This window comes from Rattus norvegicus, chromosome 8 (assembly GCF_021556685.1).
Source record: "Rattus norvegicus strain SHRSP/BbbUtx chromosome 8, alternate assembly SHRSP_T2T, whole genome shotgun sequence".
Classification (NCBI taxonomy): domain Eukaryota; kingdom Metazoa; phylum Chordata; class Mammalia; order Rodentia; family Muridae; genus Rattus; species Rattus norvegicus.
In genome coordinates this window covers 49,470,146-49,495,778 of record NC_141541.1, presented here as the reverse complement: position 1 = coordinate 49,495,778, position 25,633 = coordinate 49,470,146, and the positions used below count along the sequence as shown (strand labels likewise).

At 43.3% G+C, this 25,633-nt stretch overlaps 1 protein-coding gene across 1 annotated transcript in view; it reads right to left on the bottom strand.

Annotated features, from left to right (window-relative positions):
• The window catches only part of Mir100hgl (Mir100 Mirlet7a-2 Mir125b-1 cluster host gene like), a 229,255-nt gene that overhangs the window by 189,272 nt on the left and 14,350 nt on the right, over positions 1-25,633 (bottom strand). The window contains exon 3 of the transcript XR_015627193.1: positions 23,500-23,639. The gene's annotated coding sequence lies outside the window, so the exon portion shown is untranslated. The remainder of the gene's footprint in view (positions 1-23,499; positions 23,640-25,633) is intronic.

The following is a 25,633-nucleotide window of genomic DNA, read 5'->3' as shown; positions in this document are numbered from 1 at the left end:
TCTCAAGAACTAGCAGAAAGATTTTTCCCATCTAGAATTAGAATGGTTTCATAGAATATGAGCAACTTCACTATTCTTTCAAAGCTATGCCCAGATGTGAACAGTAATATATATATATATATATATATATATATATATATATATATATATATATATATATATATGAGATTCAGTTACAGTCTTGAAATCATGTACCTCAAAGAAAAATGTAAATAAAAATTCTCCCTCATAGATCTAATTCTAGGTTAAGTAGCAAAGTGACTTAGGCAGCATCCAAAGCCAAGCCATCTGCTATCCTTAGGAATGCCGTGACTGTCACTCTCCTGGTTGTCCCTGGGCTAAGGCCAGTCATCAATGCTATGATCCTTCTTGTTCATTTACTGCTGCTCTTTGCCTTATACCCTCAAGGAAATGGGAGTCCAGCAGGCTGTCAGCTAAACCCAAGGGCTACAAGGCAACTGGAAATTTAACCTTGGCTATTTTAGACTTAGCCAGATGTTGCCCAAGAAAGGAGCTCTTTCTAGCTCTCCATAAAAACTGTCAATTAAGTAAGAGAAATCAGATTAGACCTAGTCTGCAATTCAGCTAACCCTAGGGTAAGAGTGATTGCCAGCAGGTGATTTGAAGCAACACTCTGTGATATCCATGTCACGCTGCTTAAAGACGTGAAAAGCCCAAGTCTACCCGCATCCGGTGTTTGACACAGCAGATTGCTGTCGGGTCAGATTTGAACAGACAGATCCATCTGAGGGTGCAGGGAAAACCTTCTCAAGCAATCAGGTAAGGTCAGAAAAAACTCCCCCAGACCAGCTAAAAGCTGGTGTTTACTCACACCTGAAAAAAGTCCTAGTGGCAAGCTCTGCGTGTCTGTTCATTCACCCTTCATTCATTTGACAGACATTCAGCAATTATGTATAGAGCCCTAATCTACGCCACTGTCTGTGCTAGGGGCTGGGCGTGCACTGTCCTGCCTGCTTACTAGAATCCTTCCCGGAATGCCATTCATATTAAAAATTTAAGACTTCCAGCAATATTTAACTTTTTTACTTACTGTTAACCCAAAGCACCAGAATCAAAATGGATAAAGTCTTGATACCCACCAAAGCAAAGAATAACATTAAAGTTGCCATCTTTCTCACTCTGCGTTATGCCGTACCTTTTTAGAGGAGGAGCCTTTCGAAGCACAGGGCACTAGATCACTTGGATGACATCCCACTAACGTGTTTAAGATTTCATCTTAGCCCAGTCGGAATGGCCAAGATCAAGCAAACCAACCACCACCAATAAATGGTGGAGAGGGTGCAAAGGAAAGAACAGGTCATGAATGAATGAAGCCGCATTCAGCACTGGTAGGCTTGCAAGCTCATTCAGTCGCTCTAGAAATCAGAATGGCGAATTCTTACCATGCTAAAAACGAATCTCTCATGTGGACCAAGCATTCAGCTCCTCAGCAGATGCCCAAAGGACTACACATTCCTAAGGAGAGCAGACGGCTTGGCTTTGGATGCTGCCTAAGTCACCTTGTTGCTTGACCCAGAATTAGATCTGTGAGGGAGAGTTTTAAATTTACATTTTTCTTTGAGGTACGTGATTTCATGACTGTGACTGAAAAAAAAAATCTATATCAAGTACTGTTCACACCTAGGCACAACTTCAAAAGAATAGCGAGGCCGTTCACACTCTGTGATAGCATCCTACTCCACAGCCACTTGCTCTCAAATGTTCACTGCAGCTCTGTTCACAATAGCCAGAAAAATCAAACAAAACAAGTATCCTTCAACCACCTGAAGGATAATGAAATGTGCTACAGATACAGTGTGCACTACTATTCAGCTATAAAAAGGAAGTGAAAGTTTCAGGTAAATGGATAGGAAAAATAAACGTAGTATGGGATGAGATAACTCACACCAAAAGAATGAATCATAATCGCTCTCTCATCTGAGGCTACGTTCTGTAGACCGGCTTTCAAGATACCAGAAAGGAAGGCAGAAACCAGTAGTAGTACCCAGCTATGATACTTCTGAACAACTTGATCAGCACGACAAAGCATCTCTAAGGTTGAAACACTGAAATACACACCTTTGTGGTAACCGACAGCTCTCTGATTGGACTTAATGTCCATGCAACAGGAGGGAAATCATGCCTGTACTAGTAACCTAGCCAACAATCAGGGGCTAGTAAAGTTACCGATCTTGGAGGAGAATCTATGGCCTCCACTCTAATAAACAAACACAATCCCTAGCTACCTAACAAATATGGATCCTTAAACCCACATATGAGTACAGGTGTCACTCCTCTTCAAAGAATCTTCTCTTCTCTTTGCAGCAGACAGAGAGCACTGGAGAAAACCACGATGGGTTAAAATGCAGAGAGCGAGCGGCTGTGTGGTGCCAGGACCCAGCTGATTACATCTACACCATCGACAACTCCTGCATCTCAAGTTCAGAAATTATACTGCAAGAGACTAAGTGATTAGAAACAGGGAATTTGCATGGGTGTTGTGTCTCCTGGAAACATCCAAGTTCTACTCTTGAAGTCTCATCAATGCTTTTGCCTAAAGACCTGAGTGGGGCCACACCAATAGAAATGACAATGTGGAAGGGGCACCTCAAGCCCAGACAAAGAACTACAGGAAACTAAAGATTGCAGAGGATGGGAGAAATAGTCTTCCCTGGGGAAGAGCTCCCATTTATTTATCCTATACCAAATGGTCAGCCCGGAACTAATATACAAACCAGTAACGTTATATGGACTGAGCAGGTCGTATTTAGATATTCAGGAATATATACACATACACGTATATAAAATAACAATTAAGCAAATAAAGACTATGAATGTGAGAGAGAGAAAAAGAGATGGAGGGAGTGTATGAGGATGGGAGAGAAGGGGGAAAGGGGGGAAACGATGTAATTATATTTTAATTTAAAAATTTAAAGCATGAGACCAAAGATAGATCTAGTGGTGGCAGCACATGCCTTTAATCCCAACACTCAGGAGGCAGAGGCAGGTAGATCTCTGTTTTATTTTCTCTTCTATCGTTTGCCATGGCATTTACCCTGTCAGCCAGTGAACCAATACCCCTGTGAATTAAAATGAAATTAAAAGTCAGTGGCTCCATTGCAACAATCACATTTCACTACTCAGCACACCTGTTGAAGAGGGTTACCTTAGTGAAGCACGGTTTGGGTTTCAAACAGGTCCATCTTTGTAGAGAATTCTATTGGTCATTACTGCCCTTATCGTTGAGTAGCAATGTCACTGCAAATTACCAAAAGGATGCAAGGATGATTGTTACCTCCTTAGAAGCTTCTATCCTTCACCCCAAGTCACTATACGCCTTCCTCATACCCAGCTGTGTGCTGCCAAGTCTTTCTATCCTGGATATAGGACAAGAAACATGAGGAAGATGAAAGTGTCTGTTTACATTGGTCCAGTGGTGCTCAGTGATGGAGGACAACAGTTTCTGTTTGCACTGCTCCAGTGGACGTTCTGCGTAGCCACTGTTCCGTGTCCACATGAGTTTCCCTCCTGTTAGGCACTTTTGCTCTAGCTTTATTGAGACCCCTCCACCTGCACTGCTGCCACCATTTAGCGTGGTGGGCCTCTTTCCTGCCTCTCAATAATTTCCAAGATGACCTCATCTGTAACTCGCAACCTTTGCCAAAGTACTACTGTTGCTTTAAAGGTTTTGTATTTATTGTTGACAGCTGAAGCGCTTCCTGTCTTGCCCTTCTTTGTCTCTGCTTACGTTTTATCATAGAAGAGAGCCAAGGTCGGGGCATTCTTCCCGCAAGGCAGTGAATTCTCTGTGATGAGCTGCCTCTCTCTCACCTTCCACTACCCTCACCTCTGATGGCAGACTCTGTGACAACAGAATGTTTCTGAAGGACATCCAACGTGCTTCCCCAAGGATGCTCATGTCTTCCTCCACAGTAGGGAGTGAGGTATTTAAAAACAATCACCTTTGATCCTTTAGAGTGTTTGGGTTTGTTGGTTTGTTGGTTTGACAGTTTAATTTCTTTTTAAGCAGAAAGCAAGGACTCAAAATGTGGAGGAAACATGACTGTATCCCAGGCCAAACAAAACCAACAGCAAAAACTGATAAAGAAACGAGAATAGGGGATTGGGGATTAGGGGTAGAGCGCTGGCCTAGCAAGCGCAGGGCTCTGGGTTCGGTCCCCAGCTCTGAAAAAAAAGAAAAAAAAAAAAAAGAAACGAGAATAGATTTGATCTAATAAGAGTGCAAAGGGCAAATTCTAATGACAACTAGAAAATTAGTCCTACTTCTTAAATAAACATAAACGAAGGGATGCACATAAGGGGGGATTATACAGTTGAATCAGAAGAAGCTTAGAGAAGCTTCGGGGAAAAGACCACACTAGGCTCATGGGAAGGGTTTATCGGACACTAAATGCCAATCTTTGACCCAAAAGAAAGTTAAATACCATAAAAATAAAATTAAAGCTCTTCCCCAACATAATGAGTGGACAACAACATAGCTATAATTAGGCACAGAATTCGGTTTTGAAGAAGCCTTAATAGGTGAGCTTCTCTTCCTTTGCACTGTTAGTATTGGCTGAACTTCTGGCAACACAGTCTAAAGTGAAGGGTACATGAAAAGCTACTGGGAAAACAGAGAAAACAGGATGGATGACTCAAGTTTCCACAAAGACCCGGAGGCCCCAACTGCCCAGCCCTCTCCCATGTACAGGTGCCAAAAGTTATCACGTATAAGGTTTTGGTGAACCCAACTTTATGAGGCTTCTAGCAGATAAGGCGGCAAAGGGTACATTTGGCATACTTCTGCTCTCCACACAAAGCCTCTCGGTCTCCCCCTTCTTCCCTAACCATCAGTTGCTATAATGCATGCCAGTTCCCTCCTACCCTCGATTCCTGCTCCAACCTCAGGTGATTTGACATTGTGGGTAGAGTCACTGGGTTGCCAGAAGAGGCTTTGACCTCTGACCTTAACACGCAGTAGCATGGCGAGCACTCTCACTGACAACCTCAGTAAACCCCCTCCCAGGTGACGCTCTGGACACTGAGAAAGCATTGGGTGCCATATGCCATGGCTTCTTAATGTGTAGAATTGACCATGTCCCCAAACTGAGTCTTCTGACCTCCTCCTACCCTGTCTTCTTTTGCCATTTAATCACTGAGATTCCATCAAGCTTCCAAGCATTAGGTGAGTCTCAAACTATGAGAGGTGTGAAGTTTTGGAGACCAAAACAGAGGACTCACATTTTATCCTTTCTGTGAATGAATGAAGGGTTTTCAACAGAAGAGTGAATGGAAAATAGTCCTCGAGAGATGCAGCTTCGGCCGTGGTGTGAAAAATGTTTTCGAACTGGCAAGTACAGTTAGCAAGCCAGAAGGCCGCCTAGTACAGAAGTCCACCCCAGTCCCCACGAAGTGAAAATGACGTGAAGTGACTGCTGATCTAAATTGGGGGGGTTATCCTTACAACTAAAGCGAATGGAGGGCTTGGAGATGTGTTCTGATGAGAGTTAGTTAATATTTGCATATATGTAAATGACCGTGGGTATCCTTGTCCATTTCAGGAACATGACAATTTAAAGCACAATGCACAAAGAGGATTTTAGTAAGTCATAAGTAGGAATGTCATGTTAAGTTGAAACTAATTAATAACTATACAGTTCCTAATATACATGCTGGATAGTTTCAAAGGGGAGATCCTTTAGAGTGTAAGTACTATCCAGTTGTCTGGAATAATCTAAATGGAATTAATTCTAATGACAATGTCTTGCTGGGACTTAGTAATTCTTTACATTAAACACTATTCTGTTGAGTCATTAGTGCAACAACCGAAAGATAATATACTGCCTCGATGCTGAGACTTTGTGGACGGGGCAGGGGAGACAGGATTTAGGTTTATTCCAGTCTGTGAAAAACTAAAATTCAAGGAGAACTCAATCTTGCTTAAGGGAACATTGTAAAGTAACAGTTCTTGATATCAAATGTCTTATATGGTCCATGTGAAATTATAGAGAATTACATTGTTAGGTGTGTCAATGTTCCAAAAGACAAACAAACAAACCAAAAATAGGAAGAGAAACATCTTTATGAAGTCTTAAACTAAACCTGAATTTCATGAGACAGAGACCTTTCTCTTCTTCTGTCTCTAGAAAGTAACTTTCTCCTACTTCCAGAGAAGCTTCTCCTGGGAGAGCTGTGCCAAGATGAAGGACTCCAGTGGTAATTATCTCGAGGACAAGGACCCTAAGCATGAGTTGGGCTATGATCTTGGCTTAGTTTTTCATGGTTCGATGCTTCCAGGGCAGCCACACAGTGCTCTTCCCTCTAGCTCATGGACAGCATCAGGGGCATCCCAGGGATCTTCAAACTCAAGTAAAGCAAAGCCAGGAAGGTTTCCGAGCAAGCTCACACACTTCAGATTGTTCCGTAATGGGCAACAGCCCGTTCTAATTCAGTTCCCGTTCCCACTGTTTCCAAGGTTACCTGCATACGCCTTCCAGTCTAATGGTCAGGAATCATGATGCATGTCGAGATGCTGAGTTTATAAAGCAGAAGCTCGAACCCTCACACTCTGACAGGCCCACTCTCTCCCCTCTGGCTCTGCTCCTGCAAATACCCTCTCTTTCCCAGCCTCCATGAAAGGGCCGTGACTTTTTTTTTCTTCGATCAAAATAGGAACCAACACGATCAATTTTTCTTTTTTTGCCAATAAGAAATAGATTTGTTTATTCTGCAGTGTAAAAATCTATGTGTCAGGATTTGATGAAACCTTAGAAAGTATTCTCTTTATCCTGCTGGCTGTGAAAAATATTTATCCTATGAAACAATGTCAAAATGCTTGAAGTAGTAGTTGGTTGTTGAGAGTGTCATAGATGATGCCAAACTCATTACTCAATTTGCTCCATTTTCGGTTTTTGTTTTTTTTAAGCTGTCTAATGCGTTGCAATTGATTTTTTTCTTGCTTTTAAAACTGACTAGTTTTGGTATCTGCTGAGTTCTCTCTCCCTCATATTCTCTCTCATCTCTTACCCTTCCCTGCCAAGCTCCACCCTATGCCCAACAGTCCCTTTCCAAGTTTTGTGACGTGAGGTTTATGTTTGTAACACATTTAGATTAACCAAGGTCTCTGTGTGACTATTGGACTAGGAGTATCACCGGCACTTGAAGCATCAGAGGTTACACAGCTGCCTGCTCTTTGGATCTATTAGGAGCAAATAGTTCAGTGCCACTGTCTTCCTTAAAGCAAGATTCTAGCATATTAATTAACCATCTATTAAAATGCTTTGACCAACTACTAAAGTTGGGTCTGAAGAGACCTTGAATGCTTCTTAGGAATATATTTTACTTCCTTAGTTTATGTATTGCCTGGGCATATGGGTGAACATTTACATGCACATGTTTATGGAAGCCAGAGAACAGGATATCATTATTCAAGTGCTACCCACGGGGCACCCACTTTCACTGGCCTGGAACTCACCAAGTAGACTGGGCCACAAGACTTAAGGCGTTGCCTGTCTTTGCCTCTCTGGATATTTTCTGGAAGACTTTGAAGCTATGTCTTTTAAGATTTTTCCAGTCACACACACACACACACACACACACACACACACACACCACGTAAAAATGACCTTTAATAGATAAGCTAAGTATCTCAACTATAGTTTACTCATTGAGAGTAGTATGTTCAATGCCATAATCCTCATACACTGGCATGCATGGCTTTAATTGGAGCTCGCATTTGAATGCACTGAGCAGCATGTATAATGCATCATAGCCACAGTAGAGACTGCCTTCTGATATGATAATACAATTTCCCCTCCATCTTTATGCACAGCGAAATCATTCTTACTGCCTGTGAGTAATGTCTGCCCTAAGTTGTCCCCAATTTACCTTTTTCTCTGAGACCCTGCTTTTCATTTCAAGCCATAGGCTCACCCCATAGGCTTTAATATGTGTTACACACACGAACTTGTGAATTTTAAAAGATGAGTCAGGAAAAGTCCACTGCTGGCAAACGTCACAGCATACCACCGAGGAGATGTGCTACATGCGTTCTCTAAAGACAGCCCAATAATGTCTAGGGGCACTGCCTGGTGATCACGAGTGCTAGGATTGGATCAAGTTCCCCCAGATATGTCATCAAGGGCATCAACAGATGCTTTATCAGACCAGAAATATGAAGTTGACCGCTTAGAAACATCATCAGGTAAGATTCCCGAAGAAGGCTGGCATGCGGAACAAACTGCGCAGACGCAGTGTGTGGTGTTTCTGAAACCCGGTAACGATGGTTCCGGGCCCATTTGCACTGTGATTCTGTATGCACATCTTCTTCAGCAGGAAGCTCCCACATTCTCAATGCTCTCCGTCCTGTGCCCTTTCCAACTCTAGCCTTCTGTCTTTCTGTCACCTTGGACCACATGTTTTGAAGAGATATACAGAAATCCAAGAAATCCAGCATTATCCTCACAACAAAACGGGAACAGCGAGCCTCAGATTTCTAGTTTGAGGCAGATGGAGCAGAGGTAACCTAAGCAGAAGTGTTCTCACTAGACAATAGATTTCATTATGAAAATTTTCTCTCAACAATAGCTGATGGTTTTGGGGGTTTTGTTGAAGTGACTTTGATAATCCTTTTGGTGGTAAGGATTATCAGGTATCTTGGGTCCGGATAAAGCAAACGCGACGGCAGGTGCGCTTTTCACACGTTTCCTTACCTCAGAGACCATCGGGAGCTAAGCGCACTTGAGCTTTTGATCTTTTACTGTATTTGTTTCAAGACAAAGTAAAAATGTATCTTCACCTGAATTCCAAAAGTGACACTGGCAAGTTTCCAAAGTAACTCCAAATGTGGATTCGGCCCAGTGCTATCTCACGAGAAAGGATTATTGTGACTAGGTTTGCTCCTTCAAAGGGACCCTCAAGTGGGTGGACAGACAAGGCTTTGCTAGTGCTGCTCAGTGGAACAGAGCAATCTGTACTAGAAGTTACTGCATAACGACCTCATTGGTCAAAATAACCAAAGGGTCTACTATCATAAGCCATAATATATCTTGTCAGCATCATGCCCATGGTCTACCTAAGGGCAGCAAATACAAACTCCTTTTAGCCTCATCTACTTGATACAACAGAGTTTTGATATTTTTGAAACATGTATCCAGTATGTTGTTTCTTTTGCACATTCCTCTTGCAATCGTCCTTCAGAGACAGTGATGGCCTTAGGTACCGATTTTTCATTCTCTACTTATGAGTTTTCACACGACAATAATTTGAAAACATTTTAAATATGTTCAAAACAGACTGGGGAGGGATTGGGTAGAGGACTTCTGTGTCCTGGAGAGCGAAGAATCTGGTACCTCCATCCATCAACTGGGTAACACCAAACATTTTTTCCTCCATGACTCAGTTGACTCCTCTGCAAAATGGGTATAACCACACCTCCACAGCCTATTTCCCCGCATCGATGCAACAAGGAAGTACAATAATTCTTTCTTGCAGACCTAAGCTGCAAACTATGGAAATACATGACTGATCAGTTACAAATTGAAATAGCGTAGAGGTCCAGGGAGTGTCTGTGGGTAAGAATGATTTCTGTGAGAGCATGAGTACCCAAATCTGAACGTCCAGAACCCACTTCAAAAGCAAAGTCTGTCCTTATAACCCCAGTGCTGTGAGGAGGGAGACAGGCAGATCCCTGGAGCTTGCCAGCTGCCAGCCGAGCTCTGGGTTCAGTGTAGACCCTGTCTCAGGGGAATGAAGTGTAGAGTAATAGAGTACCATGCCTCTCTGCAACCACTGAGCATGCGCACAAGCACACACCCACTTTAAAATTTGAGTATCATAAGCGAAAGGAATATGTGAAACTCTCTTGCATGTTTCTGAAGATAAAATGCATTTATTATCTTTCAGAGTCAGGTAAATCAACACACATTTCCCAACAGGTGTGTTTGGGAACAAAGCAAACACTAGCCGTGCTCACAGGCTGCTGGCTTCGACTTAACTCAGGCACGATCACATTTAGTTGTCCCAGGAACTATGTGAAGGAGCCACTTTTACCAAGCTTGCTAGCCCACTACATAGCTGAGTTAGCAAGTTCAAATCTCAACTCTCCTGATTATCAAAGCCATGACCTGGCATCCTCCTCCTCCAGAGCAGCTAGTTCTTCACATAGTGCCTCTGCCCTGGCCATCTGGCCATCTGGCCTCAGTTGAGCGCCCACCTCCAGTCTGGGACTTAATCTTTGCTCTCTCTCCAACAGTCTTCTTGACTTCATTGCATTTCTGAACCCTGCATGGCTCATCAGAAGTTTTGCCTTTGTCACAAGTCCTTCTAAAAAACATCCCACATCTTTGGAACAGTCACTTTCCATTGTCACTTGACTTGGTAGCCATGTCTTACATGTGTACATGTGTATTCTTCTTGTCTCCTATGAGAGCATAGACGGTGTAATTCTCTCTCTCTCTCTCTCTCTCTCTCTCTCTCTCTCTCTCTCTCTCTGTGTGTGTGTGTGTGTGTGTGTGTGTGTGTGTGTGTGTGTGTGTATGTGTGTTTGTCACTGTCTCTGTGTCTCTGTCTGTCAGTCTGTCTGTCAGTCTGTCTGGCTAAGAGAACCTTACTTCTTTTTAACCTGTCCTATTCCAGTGCAAGCTGACTTTCCCACCTCTGGTGCTGTGTCAATGTAAATGTCCCCCACAGGCCATCTGTTTTCTGTTAAGTAGTAATCAGAGGCCCTTCCTCCAGGAACCTGCTCAAATTCTGAGGACAGACAAACGAACAATCCATTGTGTTGGGCTAGGGGGAAACATGGGACCTCAGAGGCACAATGCAGTGGAAGCCGAGGGAGTCTGCAGTACCTCAGGAAGATGGCACGACAAGTTTTTCTATAGGTTTGTCAGCATTGTCTAACTGCAAAAACAAACTGATGAGATCACCAGTGTGTCTGTTCTCTAGGAGCTTGAGGTGTAACACTACAGGCAGTTCACTCTGCTCCGAGCAGATGCCACCATTCCCCAGTCTACTAATGGAAACAGTGTAGCCAGAGTAACAAATAACGCTTTGCTCAAAGTCACTAAGAAAGTGAAAGAAATCAGATTCAAGCCAGGGAGGACTGGCTTTGAGAAACCAGATGTTAAACTAGTATCCCATCTTTCCTCTGGGTCAAGTTGGTCACTGGAGGGAGTCGGAGCCAGGGAGGAGATTGGTTCCTGGAGAAGACCTGGTTTGCAGGAAGGACACAAGGAGGGTCCAAGACTAGCTGCCCCGTGTGAATATTTAGCCATTTCCCTACTAGACAGCAGGATTGCAAATAAAATCTGCCCTGCAGGGAGGCTGGGGAGCTACTCCAGAGGCCTTGGCTATTTGAGGCTCCCAGAAACTATGAGTCACTGGCCCTGGGGATCAATAGAGTTTGGTCCATATACCAGCCCAGTTGGAGCTGGGTCTCAGGAGCCCTTCTCTTCCTAGAAGAGAACAGGACAAAAATCTCACATCTTTTGCTTTCAAAGGTGTTTTCTGTACTGTTGGATCTCTGAAGTGATCCCACTGAGCTACCACCTCAGCCTCTTATCTCAAGGTCAGTAGACTTTTAAGGCAATCATAATTAGCAGAAGAGAATGTCATGTTTTCTGATTAGATCTCAAATATCTGAGACTCCCAAGCCTGGGATCAAGGGCGATCCCAGGAGACTCTGACCCTGTCCCCTGTGAACTCAGCATTTGGGCTGTTGCAGTTCTCGTGCTGAACAGGGCCATAAAGCTCCCCCTGTGTTTAAACAAGAGGCTGGCTCACATAGTACTTACTAAATTTTAACTTAAGAAAGAAAAGAAAGGAAAAGAACAAAAGAAGTCTAGCCTAGTTTGGATCTTGGATAATCTGTACAATTTAGGAACTAATGAATAAATCTACTCAAACTTTTCCCCCTAGGGGAGGAAAGAAAACCCAAAATACCTAAAACTAAGCAATTATACCTTTTTTAAAAATTTTTTTTTTCTCCTCCCACCCCAACCCAGACAGAACAGACCATTCATCTTTCGTGGAAAGTTACATATCGGCTAGAAAAGTGTTAAATAAATCTGGGAAGGCCAAGCAAAGAAAAGAGGCACGAGCCATCTTTGTTGTTGCCATGACAACAAGGCAGGCTACCTGGACAAAGATTTTGGCAGTCTCTTAGAAGAATAGCTAGAGATCTTTCCGTCTGTCTCTCCAGGAAAGACACATGCTCCTCTGCAGGCTCTCTTGACAGGGAGCTTTGAGGGAGGGACAAATATCAGAGGAAAATACAAGGTCTCTCTGCCCCACATCTTTATTGCCACATCTGCAAGACCTCAGAACCTCCTCCCTCATCCATGAAGACCCCCCCCCCAAATGCTACAGATTAAGCTTATCGGAAACAAATCCCGAACTAACAATGTTTCCATTTCTATTAACAGTAATGAGACCAAGCCCCTGACTTAAAAATGCAGCAGGAAGCCATTCCCTCAAAGACACTTTCTCAACCAAAGTCACTAAGAGTTTAGGATCCAGAAAGTGCGTTGTCTGCTCCATCTCTGGAGATGTTGCCCTGGGGGTGGGGGTGGGGGGCAGTCCCTCTTCCAATATATATTTTATATTTCTCATAATAATCGTACACACCTCCTCATCTTCCTGTTAATTGATAGCATCTTCAGAGCAGCACATTGGAACTATTGGTAATAGTATCCCATCTACCTGGACGCTTTTCAAATACAGGACCACTAGAGCCGCTGGCAATGAAGGCAGTCACTGAGCTCTGACCTGCATTCCCCTTTACTCTACAAACCATCTCCCTCCTCCAGCTTGATAATGCCTCTTGGCCTGAGAACAAGCACTAGAAGACAAAGGAGGAGGAGAGGAGAGGAGAGGAGAGGAGAGGAGAGGAGAGGGGAGAGAGAGAGAGAGAGAGAGAGAGAGAGAGAGAGAGAGAGAGAGAGAGAGAGAGAGAAAATCTATTTTTCAGATCAAAGCAATCCATCACCCATTACCATGGCTCCAGATGTCTTTTCTGTTGTTCTTTTCATTGTCCAAACAAGATGTTTCTCAGCTCCCTGCTTCTTTTTCTTCCTCCCTGAATTTGTTTTCTCATTGGGAAAAAAAATGGTCATTAAAGTATTAGTTTAGGTTGATTGGCTCTTCAGCAATTGGAGAGCCTCTGAGGTTTTATTGTGTTTGACGTGGTCTCAGAAACTGTAGCTGGATTGTTATGTGATGTAGAAATCATACTTTAAGACTGGAGGACAGGGGGCCTCTTCCTGTAGACCTACACGGTCTGTGGGATAGATGACTTTACACCTTGCCAATTGGGGTTCTCCTGGGTGCTTTCCAGGCCTAGGGACCTGGCTTTGTCCTTGGACACTGCCTGGGTCTCATCTCCCTCTCCTGGCCATGGAACCAGGCCCCTCCCACAGATCTGCATTTCTCCCAAGTGGCTGAAGCTGCCCAGAATTCTCTTCCATTTATATCAAACCAGTGGTGCATTCAGTGGGAAGGGGCAGGGGAGGGAACGGGGTACTTTGATGTTTCTGAGGGAAAGAAATCCCTTGGATGTTCTTCCAAGGCAGCAGGTAGAGGGTGTGACAGCTGGTGGGGAGGTTGGCAGCTGGGATGTGACTGCTCAACCATGGCTGGGAACCGCTCTGCCCTTGTGAACTGAAGATTGTTTCTATAGTCCAATGGGGAGGAGAAGAATAAGGAAGAAAGATCAGAGGCCCTGGTAATGTACCATCTGGGGCAAAGAACTAAAAAATTAGCAAACACCTTACCACCAGTTTTCATTATGCTTAAAGTCCAATCGACTCTTTATGTCTAATCCAATAAGAACATATGACACCCAGTACCCAGGAGATGTGGCAAAGGGTGGCTGGCTGCATGCATGCAGATGTTAAATCTCTCTTTACCCATCTGTTAAAATACAGTAAGCAACAGGCTCGCTTTAAGGGTTTGTAATACCATGGAGATGCTGGTGTCAGCACTGTGCTTAGCATTTTTTCACACTCGTCTCACTCTGGGCTTACAACCACCCTTTGCAACAGGTGCTACTGCAATGCCCCCTTTTCCTACAAAGGGAAAGTGTATCAAGATTTGGAATGAGTTATCCAAACCCAGACCAGTCAGCCGGTATGCACGGCCATGAGTCAAGGACAATCAGCTCAGTTAGTGCCTGCCCTGTTAGCCGGTCCCTGGGAACACAATGAAATAGCATACAGATGTATTGACTCTGGGGACAGACACGAGAACATGACCAATCACCAATTTCGCAGGGTTAACATTATTATGACACGCCTTCCATTGCTTCGGCCAATTGGATCAGAGCATGTTAAAGTACCTCACCAGGAAAAGGACTTCACAAAAGCAAACACATTAAATGTAGGGACTGCCTAGAGCTGGGGCACAGAAAAAAATTAATATTTTTTTTATCTCCGTGATCCATGAACATAAGCACGCTGAACGAGATTTGCCGGAGGAAATAGTGAAGGGAAAAAGACTGAAGAGTCTCATAGTGGGCTGCTCATTTCTAGAAGCTGCCTAGCCTTGCCGAGACAAGGAGAAGGTCTGGGTAGAAGTAGAGATGTGGATGGATGTCTTAGGGTTGGATGAAGAGAAAGGGAAGGTATGGCTGACTAAGGCAGCCTAGTGAGGACCTAAACTGCACGGCCCAGGAAACGGCACAGCAGTTAAATGGGCTTGATGTTTGTGACGATCTGAATTATTTCTTAGAACCCACGTGAGGTGGCCCACAGTCTCCTATCATTCTGGTGTGAGGGCGTCTGACTTCCTGGTCTGGATTCTTCAGGTATTGGCATTTACATGTGCATGCATGTACAATGCATATACATGACTAAAGGAAATACAAATGGATTGCTTCAATGTATTTCTTTTCTTGTGTACGTGTGATGTGCTCACATTCTGTTTGTTTTGTGGGCCTCATGCATGCAGGACTATACGCTCTCGTTACTGGAGTTGCAGAAGCTTTTAAGCCACCCTGTGTCTGTGGGAAACTAAACAGGGGTCTTCTGCAAAGAACTGTAAATATTCCTGAACAAGCTATCTCCCCAGCCCCATACACATAATTTTAAACTGAAATAGAATAAACCTTTAAAAGAGAGCTAAAAACACACTCCCAGGTATTTACATCTATTCACAGTAGAAGACGCACACGGGACACTACACACCTTGCTACCCAGATCTCCTTGTGCAGAGCTACAACCGCCAGCTGCGAACTTTTCAGGAGTTCCCCCCCTCCCCCGCCACCATCATTCTAAAGCCTCATTCCCTTACTTATTGGGTGAATGCTTACTGAGCGCTTTCTGTGTGTCTGGTACTTGGAAATACAAAAACTGTGAGAAGAGCTGACTAGGGTCCCTCCCTGAAGAAGGAGGGAGCAGTGTGCCCTGAAGTCTGCTGTGAGCCCTAATCTGAGGGAAATTTGTAGAGAGTGCTCTAGAAGGATGGTCAGACCACAAGGACCAGCTCTAATATGAGCATATACGAGAAATAGGATGGTGGTTAACACAAAGGTGTTTGTTTCTCCCTGTTTGAAACCATGTTTTTTTGGTTTTTTTTTTTTAAGGAATGGCATCAGTAGATGAAAAAAGTTAGATGCAAAAGAAAGCTGAAGACTGTAACAATTTTGTTTTCAGTGGGACCTACGAGGGAGGAAGAAACCTCAGAATCATCTCTGTCTGGCCTGTGAAGCGTACTTTTTTTTCAGTTGATGAAGGAGAGCCCAGCCTACTGTGGATAGTGTTAGCATTTCTTCTAGGCTCCACCCCACATTTACCTGGCAACAACCAGGAATGTCCGACTTAGTATAAAAGGGGCTGCTTGCCCCCTCCTCACTCTTTTACTCTCTTACCCTCTCCTCTTCCCATTCCCCTCTCCCTCTCTCCATGTGATCAGTCTCTGCACTCACCCTCGTCCGCTCCCCCACCCTCGCCCTCTCTGCCTTTCTCTGCCTCAACTCCCCTCTCCATGCCCTAATAAACTCTAGTCTATACTATACCTGTGTCATGTGGCTGGTACCTCAGGGGGAAGGGATGCCTCAGCATGGGCCCGTACCATACCGCACCTCTACCAAACATGTCCCTGGCTTCCCTTTCTTTTCTATAAAGTACAACAGGCAGCACTGCCCCTGGGCAGGTAAGCCTAGGTTGTATAAAAAGGCCCTGAGAAAGACAGCAAGCCACTAAGTGGTGTTCCTTCATAGCCTCTGCTTCAGTTCCTGCCTCTGAGTTCCTGTTGGAGAGTCCACCTTAGGCAACTGCAAACCTTCCTCCCCCAGTTGCTTTTAGTTGTGGTGTTTATCACATCGATAGAAAGCAAACTAGATGAAGGATATTCTCTGAAAGTAAGGGGAGGTGGAAAGCATGCTTGGGGTTGCCACACTGGAAACTGGCTGTGCGGAGGGGAGAGTCTCTCTGACTAAGGAGACGAGAGAGACTCCTGAAAACAAAGGTGGCCACACCAGAAGTTGTAGTAGTGTTGAGGGCCCCAACCTTCTCCGCCAGGAGGGCTCACTTATAGAGCATTTTAAGAAAGAAGAGCTGTTGCATGAGACTATGAGCTGCCACCATAAAAATATAAAAAATATCATTTCTCTTTTGTCTGTCTGGAAACCCGCAACTAAGCTTCAAAACCTGAAATCAAATGCAGTTCCTATAGCTGTCTAAGACCCTACCTGCCCCCTGCATTTGATTACAGCTCTGCTACCTTTGTAAACATCTCATATTATTATGTCTATCTATCTATCTATCTATCTATCTATCTATCTATCTATCTATCTGTCTGTCTGTCTATCTCAGATTCTTGGTGACTTTTCTCATCTTAATTTCACTAAAATCTAACCTGGTACAAAATCATGCTCAGAAAGTGTGTGCATAACAATGTTCCATAAGCCATACCTAGAGGAATTTCAACTTAAATCCAGAAAAGTGAGGGAACAAACATTTAGAACTGGCATTCTAAAATCTCTAGGTCCATTTCAGATCAAAGGAAGTCTGCTCTGGGGCAATTACCTTGACCTCTTTGCAGCTAATAAACCAGGCTCCAAAAAACAGGGACCATGATTCACAGAGCCGTGAGCTTCATTAGTGAATGTCAGTAAAGGGCCTTTTAAGTGGTGAAGCAGATAATTATGGAAAATGTCTCTGATGAAGACATGTCAATGAAAAGCCTTCCTTGCAGACGTTAAACATGTTTACTCTAAGACAAGCTGCTACCGAAGATCCAGGAACCTCTCAAAAAAGTGTGTCCCCAATAGGTCCCAAGAGACTGTGTTCACCAAGTTCACAAAACATTGAGAAACAATTAATAGTCACAGGGCAGCATCTCTCTGCTCAAGGCCGCTCTGCTCCCTACTGAACTTTCAGCCTTCCTATTGTTTGCCTTGCCTTGCCTACTGGCTTCCACCTTTCCAGATCATCAACGGAGGAGCACTCAAATGTACTTGACCTTTAGAAAGACACTTGTGCTCCCAGGAAGTACGTGATCATTTATCACTGCCATTTACCAAGTGTTAGCTACATAAATAGATCTCCGGGTAAGCTGAGAGCAGCTGCTAGCCTGTTCGCACTGAAGGCATACAGTTTAGTCCAGATGAGACACAAAGACATTAAGAATCTGAATAATAAGACGGTAAATAGTTGGGAGTCAATAAAGGCATGGCTGACATGCTTCGTGCTTACCTGCACGGCCTTCGAAATGCAAGGCACATTCTATTTCAGGTTGCTCAACTAATGTAGAGAAATTAAAAGAGATCATAATTCTAGAACATTTGTGTGTCGATTTTTGTATTAAATTCCTGCATTCCCCCATCCCTTTCTCCCCTCCCTCTTCCTCCCCTCCATATATCTCCCCTCCCCTCTCTCTGTCTCTCTCTCTGTCTTTCTCTGTCTCTCTCTGTCTCTCTATCTGTCTTTCTCTGTCTCTCTCTCTTTCTCTCTCTCTCTCTCACACGCACACACACACACACACACACACACACACACACACACACACACACACCTGCTACTCAAACTGGATTCAGTGAGAATAAACTCATTATTAGTTTGCTCCCCGATGTGTATACTCCAAGTTCAGAATATATATAATAATAATGAGTAAAGCTTGCCTGGATTCTTTTTTAATTGTCATGGTTAATCAAAAGGCACGTATTGGAAAGCGTAAGATGAAGAAATTAAATTAAAACAAGTAAAAGAGACATAAAATTTCAAAGAAAACCATCTTTAAGTTAGGTATGTGCTTTCTCCAGCATGTCAATCATCCCCATGCCGTTATCAGCATTCATGCCAACATGGCGTCTCAAGGGTGAGGGATTCCCCACCTATAGACTATCAAAGAGGCTTACAGTCTCTGAAACTGCAGGCTGCTTTCTTATCACCAGAGCAGCTCACAGCCTGTCTTTACCCATCACCATTAAATGTGGAAAATTGGCTGTAGCTATAATTAAAAGTCTGGTTAGTATCCACATTAGCCAGTCAATCTTTACATCAGCCACTCAAAGCTCTTTTGAAACTTATAATTACTTGAGACAGAGATAAAATGGTGAGATTTTCTTATAACTGTTATAACTGAAGGGACCCCCACAGAGCCTGGATATCATATAGAAAGGTCCTTCAGCTGCTAGGAATTAGGACTCAATGACTTTCTAAGGTTACTTCTAACTGTAAATTGTGATTCCCTGATCCTTTGGGGAAACAGAAAGATCATTCCACAATGTAGATTTCACTAGAAAGTCCCATTCCTGCTGGAGAAGCTATAGGTTCGTGACGTGGAAGGAATTGCTAAAACAATGGCCGACTCTCTTCTCATTATGCTAATACTTCCTATGCTGCTGGGCCTGAGGACCTGATTCTGTTAGACATCTCATCATGGTTCGTCCTCCACAGACACCTGTTGCTAGTGTCTTCTCTTGTGTCATCGTCAGTGGAAAAAAACATGAGTAACTACAGACATAAGACATTTAAGTCACCTATTCCAATAGGCAATAAAGACAGAAAAAATAATGACTTAGGTGAGTGAACTGGTTTAGCTGGGCAGGCGCCTGCTACCACACCTGAATACCTGAGTTCAATCCCACAAACCACACAGAACTGACTCTGGCAAGCTATTTTCTGACTTCCACATAAGTACTGTAGTGCATGCACACACACACACACTATTTTAAAACAAGTAACAAAAGAATAAAGAAAACTTGTTTAACTAATTATTCATCATAATAACGATATAAATTGGGAAGGCTGGGAGAACATTTTTTTATTTACTGACTTGAGACTTCAAATCTATCGCCAATAGGTCAATCAGTTTTGGTGATTCTCTGTACCACACAATTGCCCCTGTGGTGCAGAGAATCAAACCCATGGCCTTGCACACTCTGAGCAAGTTTTTGGCCATTTATCTACATCCTTAGCCCACTAGGTCAATTAAAAAAATTTCAACCTTTGGACCTGGAAAGACTCAAGTGGGGAAGAAGGAAGAAAAAGCAAGGAGCTGAGGTAAAAGACACATGCTCCAGTCAAGATTAGCTTCCAATGGCCCAGAACAAATGCAACATTAGAAGGGCCATCATACACGATGTGATGGTGCACATGTGAAATCCTGACCCTTAAGAGGCTGAGGCAGGAGGATTACTGAAAGTTCAAGGCCACCAAACCTAGCTTTGAAAATAGAGGTCCTATTCAAAAGAAAAAAAAAAGGAAGGAAGGAAGGAAATCATAAGAAGAACTAATGAGGATCCCCCAGTTCATAATTTAGAGTTCAAGACTTATAAAAAATATAGGATATAAGGTATTATTTCAACTATTGTTACATAAATCTATAGAAACTAAGGATCCAGGCATCAAATAAAGAATTACTGGAGTTTTATGGAAGAAAAGTCACAGCCAGAACCAAGAAAAAGATCTGGAAACCACATCAAACTTTAGAATTTTTTTTCCTTAAAAGGCATTGACCAGGAAATCTGCCAATTTTATTGTAAAAATGTGTACATATTTACAATAATTCATAGATAAGGGGGTTTGACCCAATTATCTGTGTAACCAACTCAGTTTTTTTTCCAGTTTACGCTGCTTAAGGTTGATACTTGGGCAAGCTGCGTTTTTATGGAATCTGACTTGCAAGCTAAACTCCAAGTGTTTGAGGATGAGATCTTCCTTGCATCCGCCTTGCTCCTATGGCTGAGGAGCAATCATGGCTGTTAAAAAGCTTGCACTCTAACTTCTGTTTCTCCTCAGAACAAGTTAATTGGCTGCTTCGTTTAAATGTTCTCAGAGAAACCCTCACTTGTTCTCACTAAGCTATCTACATAACTATTAAAAATTGTTACCAACGCAAATGTTGATGAGCACCATAAGCACAAATAACAATTGCTAGGGAATAACTTGGTAATTGATGTAGACATAGAGAACAGAACTGTACTTTCTGATTTATGTTGAAATGCTTATAGCTTTGCAGAGTGCGTCGATGGGTACCATTCCGATTTATTTGTTCATTGGATAAGCATGTTAAATTATCATAAATCTACCCATCACCCTGCCCATTAATAAAAGCCACGTCATAGGTCTTAGTGCCTTTTGGTAAAGGGCAATTAGTAATTTCTAATGCAAGCATAGAGAACTCTCTCCGCATTCTCTAACAGGAATACAGCGTCTATGAGCGTTGGAGAAGAGTAGTGCTCAGTCTATAACAATTCAGACCAAAGAAAGATCCAGAAGGTCAAAATCCAAACCCTCCAAGTCTTTGTAGTAAGGAAAGTGATCTCAGTGGTATTCCGTGACCTCCCTGAGTAATGCTTCCACAGTGTTTGGACTTCCTCTCTTCCTGACACTTCCCCCTACATTTAGCATTCCTGGTAAGGCTGAAATGACAGGTGGATTGCTCACCTGAGGTGTTTCACATTAACAGTGAGAGCAACTGACCAGAGATTAAAATGAACTAATAATACAGTGCTGGGAGAAAAAAGTCGTCAAGGTCACTAACTCATGACAAATGGAGAGTGAGAGAAAATATGAGTGCATTTCTCAGGAACCAGGAAGGACACCCACATTAATCTGATTATCTTTCTCCAGTCCGTCTCTTCTAGATGCCTACTCCTACAAACACATAAACAAGTTTGTTGCTTTAAAATGATTGTGCAACAGTGATTCCTGTCAGTTCAGAGTACAGCTGCCTCTAAAGGTGCTCTTTAATGCACCCCCAGCCCAGCCAAGCACAGGGACCATTGCTCCTCATGGTTCTCAGCTTAGCCATGTCCTGTGGTGCACACACATCTAGTTCGCACACTCTCTCCCACAGTGAATCCTTCCTGTGATGTGAGTCTATGTCCTCGGCCGACAGATACCAACACGCTCATAAGATACCTCTTCTAATAAAGAGTTGTCCATTGGAAGCCATTACCGAGCCAGTGATGACATTTCCAACTCCATTTACTCTAGACATGACTGCAGAATGGTGTGTCAGTCAGCAGGCTAGCAAGTTCCTAAGATAGTCAACTGATAAAGAGAAACTTTGGTTTTAGAAGATCTAGCAGAGCCATAAATGTTAGGAAACAGAAAATGAGTAGAGGTGATCTTTCACTTTAAAACTTTCACAAGGGGTTGGGGATTTAGCTCAGTGGTAGAGCGCTTGCCTAGGAAGTGCAAGGCCCTGGGTTCGGTCCCCAGCTCTGGGGGTGGGGGGGGGGGAACTTTCACAGTATGTCATGTGTCTGTGCTTTTGCACTGCCTGATACAGTTTGGATCTTAAGCATCCTGAAAAGACCCATGTGTTGAGGGTTTAGGTCCTCAGAATAAGGATATTAGGAGGCAGTTGGACCTTCAGGAAATGAAGCTAAGTGGGGTGTTAACTGGTCATGGGGGACATGGTATTGACAGGGCTAACAAGACCCCAAACTCTTCCCTTTGTTCTTTTTTCCTCCTGGCCATGAGTGGAGTGCTTTTCCTTCTCTGTACACTCCTCATTGTTTCTGTCCTCACGTTTTCTGTCCCACCAGAGGCCTAAAGCAGTGAGTTTGTCCCAATCATAAGCCAGACCATTTAAAAGTGGGCATTGTTAACATCCGGTTTAACCTCTTCATTTTATCCACTGCTTGCTGGAATCTAATGGCACTTCCTTTGCCTGTTCTCCCTTCCATGGGTATCTAGGCTCATGGGTGGTAAAAACTTGTTTGAGCCCAGTGATGAAAGGAACCAGGGTCTCCCAAATCAGCACATTGAAGAAAGTCACTCTATAGCACAGCAACACATAGGGCAGTCCTGAGAGAATATTATAAAAGATTAGAATTACTTTCATGTTAAAAATCATTAGATACCTTGGGATCTCTTGGCCCTGAAGTATATACTAATACATGAACTTGACAAAGTGGTATAAATAGACCTCCAAAGGATAATGAATCCACAAGCAGGATGTTTGTTTACTAGCCTAGAGAAGAGTTTGGATATCTTAGACTCTCCCAGAAAGGTTTCACATGGAAGGCCACCCATGAAGTCATATACAGCAATATTGATTATGGCCATCTTCCCAGAATGCTCTGTGAAGCAGGCTGATATAGGTATGGTGTTGGACTCTCAAGAGATGTTCCCTTCAAATTCATGGACATACATCTGAATTTTGCTAGTGTGAGAGAATACTAAGGTTGTCATAGAAACAAGTTAAAGCCACATAGTACACATGATGTGCTGGGCTACTTAGCACCCAACAGTGCTAGTGATACAGCTAAATGATGACATCACACAAGGAGAAAATACTTGGGGTCATGATGTGATAGTCAACCAGTTATCTTTCCCCTCATAGGAACGATAATTTAATACACTGATTAGTTAAGAATTTTACAGTAGTGCCGGTACTGGAGAGAAATTAATTTCAGAGTTTAGATGAGATTATTATAGAAACCATTGCCCTAACCATACTAATCTTGCATCCACAGAGGAGAAAGACACAGTCATCTTGGGTCTACAGAATTGAACTGGGGGCTGAGGAGATAACTCTGTGTGCTTAAAGTGCTTGCTATATAAGCATGAAGACCTGAGTTCAGGTTCCTAGCACGCATATAAAAATCTTGGCATGTTAGTGCATGCCTATAGTTCCATCACTTGAGGGACAGGGACAGGAAGATTTCTTGAAGCTCGGAAGCATGTTGGTCTGTGTACCAAAGTGAGCACCAGGCTCAGGAGAGATCCTGCCTCAAAAAGAGCATGGAAATCAAGAGAATGACACCAACAGTGACGTTCCCTATGTGTGCACTCATGGGAACACACACCAAAAAATGAACAAAGTGTGATAGAGTAACAAATAGAAGAGACAACATACTTTAAACCCTTCTGAGACATTCAAGAGCCCATTCCTACCCCACTTCTGGTCTGATGTACAACACAGACCACTTTACTGGGCCCTTTCCCCTGGGCCAGATGTCTACCTCTCTATAGCATAATTACTCCTCATTCCAAGTCATCGTGGTCTTTTGTGAATCATTAGGTATCCTAAGCAAGACTCACCTACCTTTGCCAGGGACAGTCTTCTTCTCTCCAAGTAGCCTTAGGGCTTCGAAGCTTCTGTGGTTGTCTGCCGTTGTCTGGAGACAACACAATGGCAGGTGGTGGGAATGATCTGGCAGCATCCAGAATGAGCGATGTAGCCATCTGGAGGAGAAGGATATGGCCATGAGAGTGGCTTGAGAAGGCTGGTTTACAAAGCTGTTCTTTAGATTAGTAAAATAAAGGGATAAAGAAAAAGCCTTCAAGACAGGGGTGTGGTGATGCACACCTTTAATCCCAGCACTCAGGAGGCAGAGGCAGGCAGATCTTTGAGTTTGAAGCCAGCCTGGTTTACAGAGTAAGTCCAGGATAGCCAGGGCTACAGAGAAAAATCCTGTTTCATAAACAGCCAAGAAGGAAGGAAGGAAGGAAGGAAGGAAGGAAGAAAGAAAGAAAGAAAGAAAGAAAGAAAGAAAGAAAGGAAGGAAGAAGAGAGCAAGACTTAAGATTCTTTGTCTTGCATAAACCTTATAAGGCAATTCTAAGAAAGTTTCAATTCTGCAGAGAAATGAAAAATAAATCTTGAAAATCTCCACATCACTCTCTTAGTCTAGTGTCTTTTCTTCTCCTTCACCTCATTCTCCCATTTCTGTTTTTATAGGCGAATTAAACAATTTCCTCTCTAACTCCTCCTTGCTTCTTTCAAAAACCTTATTGATTCCCGCAAAAGAAGCTGAGAGTGTTTTCATCACTGAGATGGTAGGAGCCTCGAGAGGCACAAAAGAACGGTCCTGGGTGATGCTGTTACTATATGGAGAAATATCTGCATGGGGTGGAGACTCGGGACCTCACCTGCCATGGTCTCAGTCATTTCAAGGCAGAACAAAGAGGCCTCTGCAGGCACCAGGAGATACTGAATCAGTCACAGTGCCAGACAGTCTCAGGCGGCCCTTTGACAGCTCTGGTGAAACCGGGTCAAAGGCATACGGCTGGCTCAGTAGACAGGGAAATCAATAATGCTAAAGAGCAATGTCTGAAGCAGGGAATAGTCATAGCAAGCATAAAATGGCTCCACTCTCAGGGTCCCTGACAGAGATCCTAACATCTGCCATCTTGACATTAGCCCTGAGATGCCTACCCATGAGAGAGAAAAAGGAGGATGAAGGGCTGGGATGGAAATAGCTGATGCCAGGGATGATCATGTAGGAGAAATCCCAAACAGGTCAGTGTCCATCAGGACAAGAAGAAAACACTGTCAGGCATGGGAAATGGCTCAGTGAATGAAGCTCTTACTGTGTAAGTATGAGGACCTGAATTCAGTTCCCCAGGACCCAGGTAAAGATGGGTACAGTGATATGTGTCTGTAATCCTCCTGCCTCTGAGGGAAAACAAGAGGCAGTAAATAGATTTGCCCAAAGCTCACAGGACAGATATCCTGGTGTACAAAGTAGAAAACAACAAGAGATCCTATCTCAAACAAGGAAGAAGACAAGGACCTATTACCACCTGAGGTTGCCCTCTGACCTCCACAAGTATGCTGAAACATGAAAATACCCATACTCACACCCACTAACATGTACACAGATCTCTCTCCCTCTCTCTCTCTCTCTCTCTCTCTCTCTCTCTCTCTCTCTCACACACACACACACACACACACACACACACAAACACACACACACACACAAATGCAGAGACAGAGACAGAGGCAGAGACAGAAACAGACATAGCCAAACAGTGAGACACAGAGAGATGGGGGATAGGAATAAAAAGAAGAGAAAGAAGAATAAGGAAGAGGAGGGGGAGAAATAGAACACTGTAGGACTTCAAAATCACGGGAAATAAACTATGCCTTAGCCTCAAAGGAGATTTCTAAATGTAGCTAAGTGAAATTAACACTAGGAGAAACAGAAAGTTAATTTAATCTAAAACATAGTTATTACATATCTATGATATAAGCCGGATGTACTTTACTTAAAAAGAAATCGCGGGTTAGAAAGTCAAGTCATTTTCCCAGTATCATAAGATCATAGACGATGACTCCAAGACTGAAGATGTGCCTCCACTACAAAGCTAGGTAACGTTTCTCCTCCTAGGTCTTTTCTATAGTCCTCCACCTTCCTCTGGAGATCACTGATGGGCCCTGACCCGTCTAGGTCCAC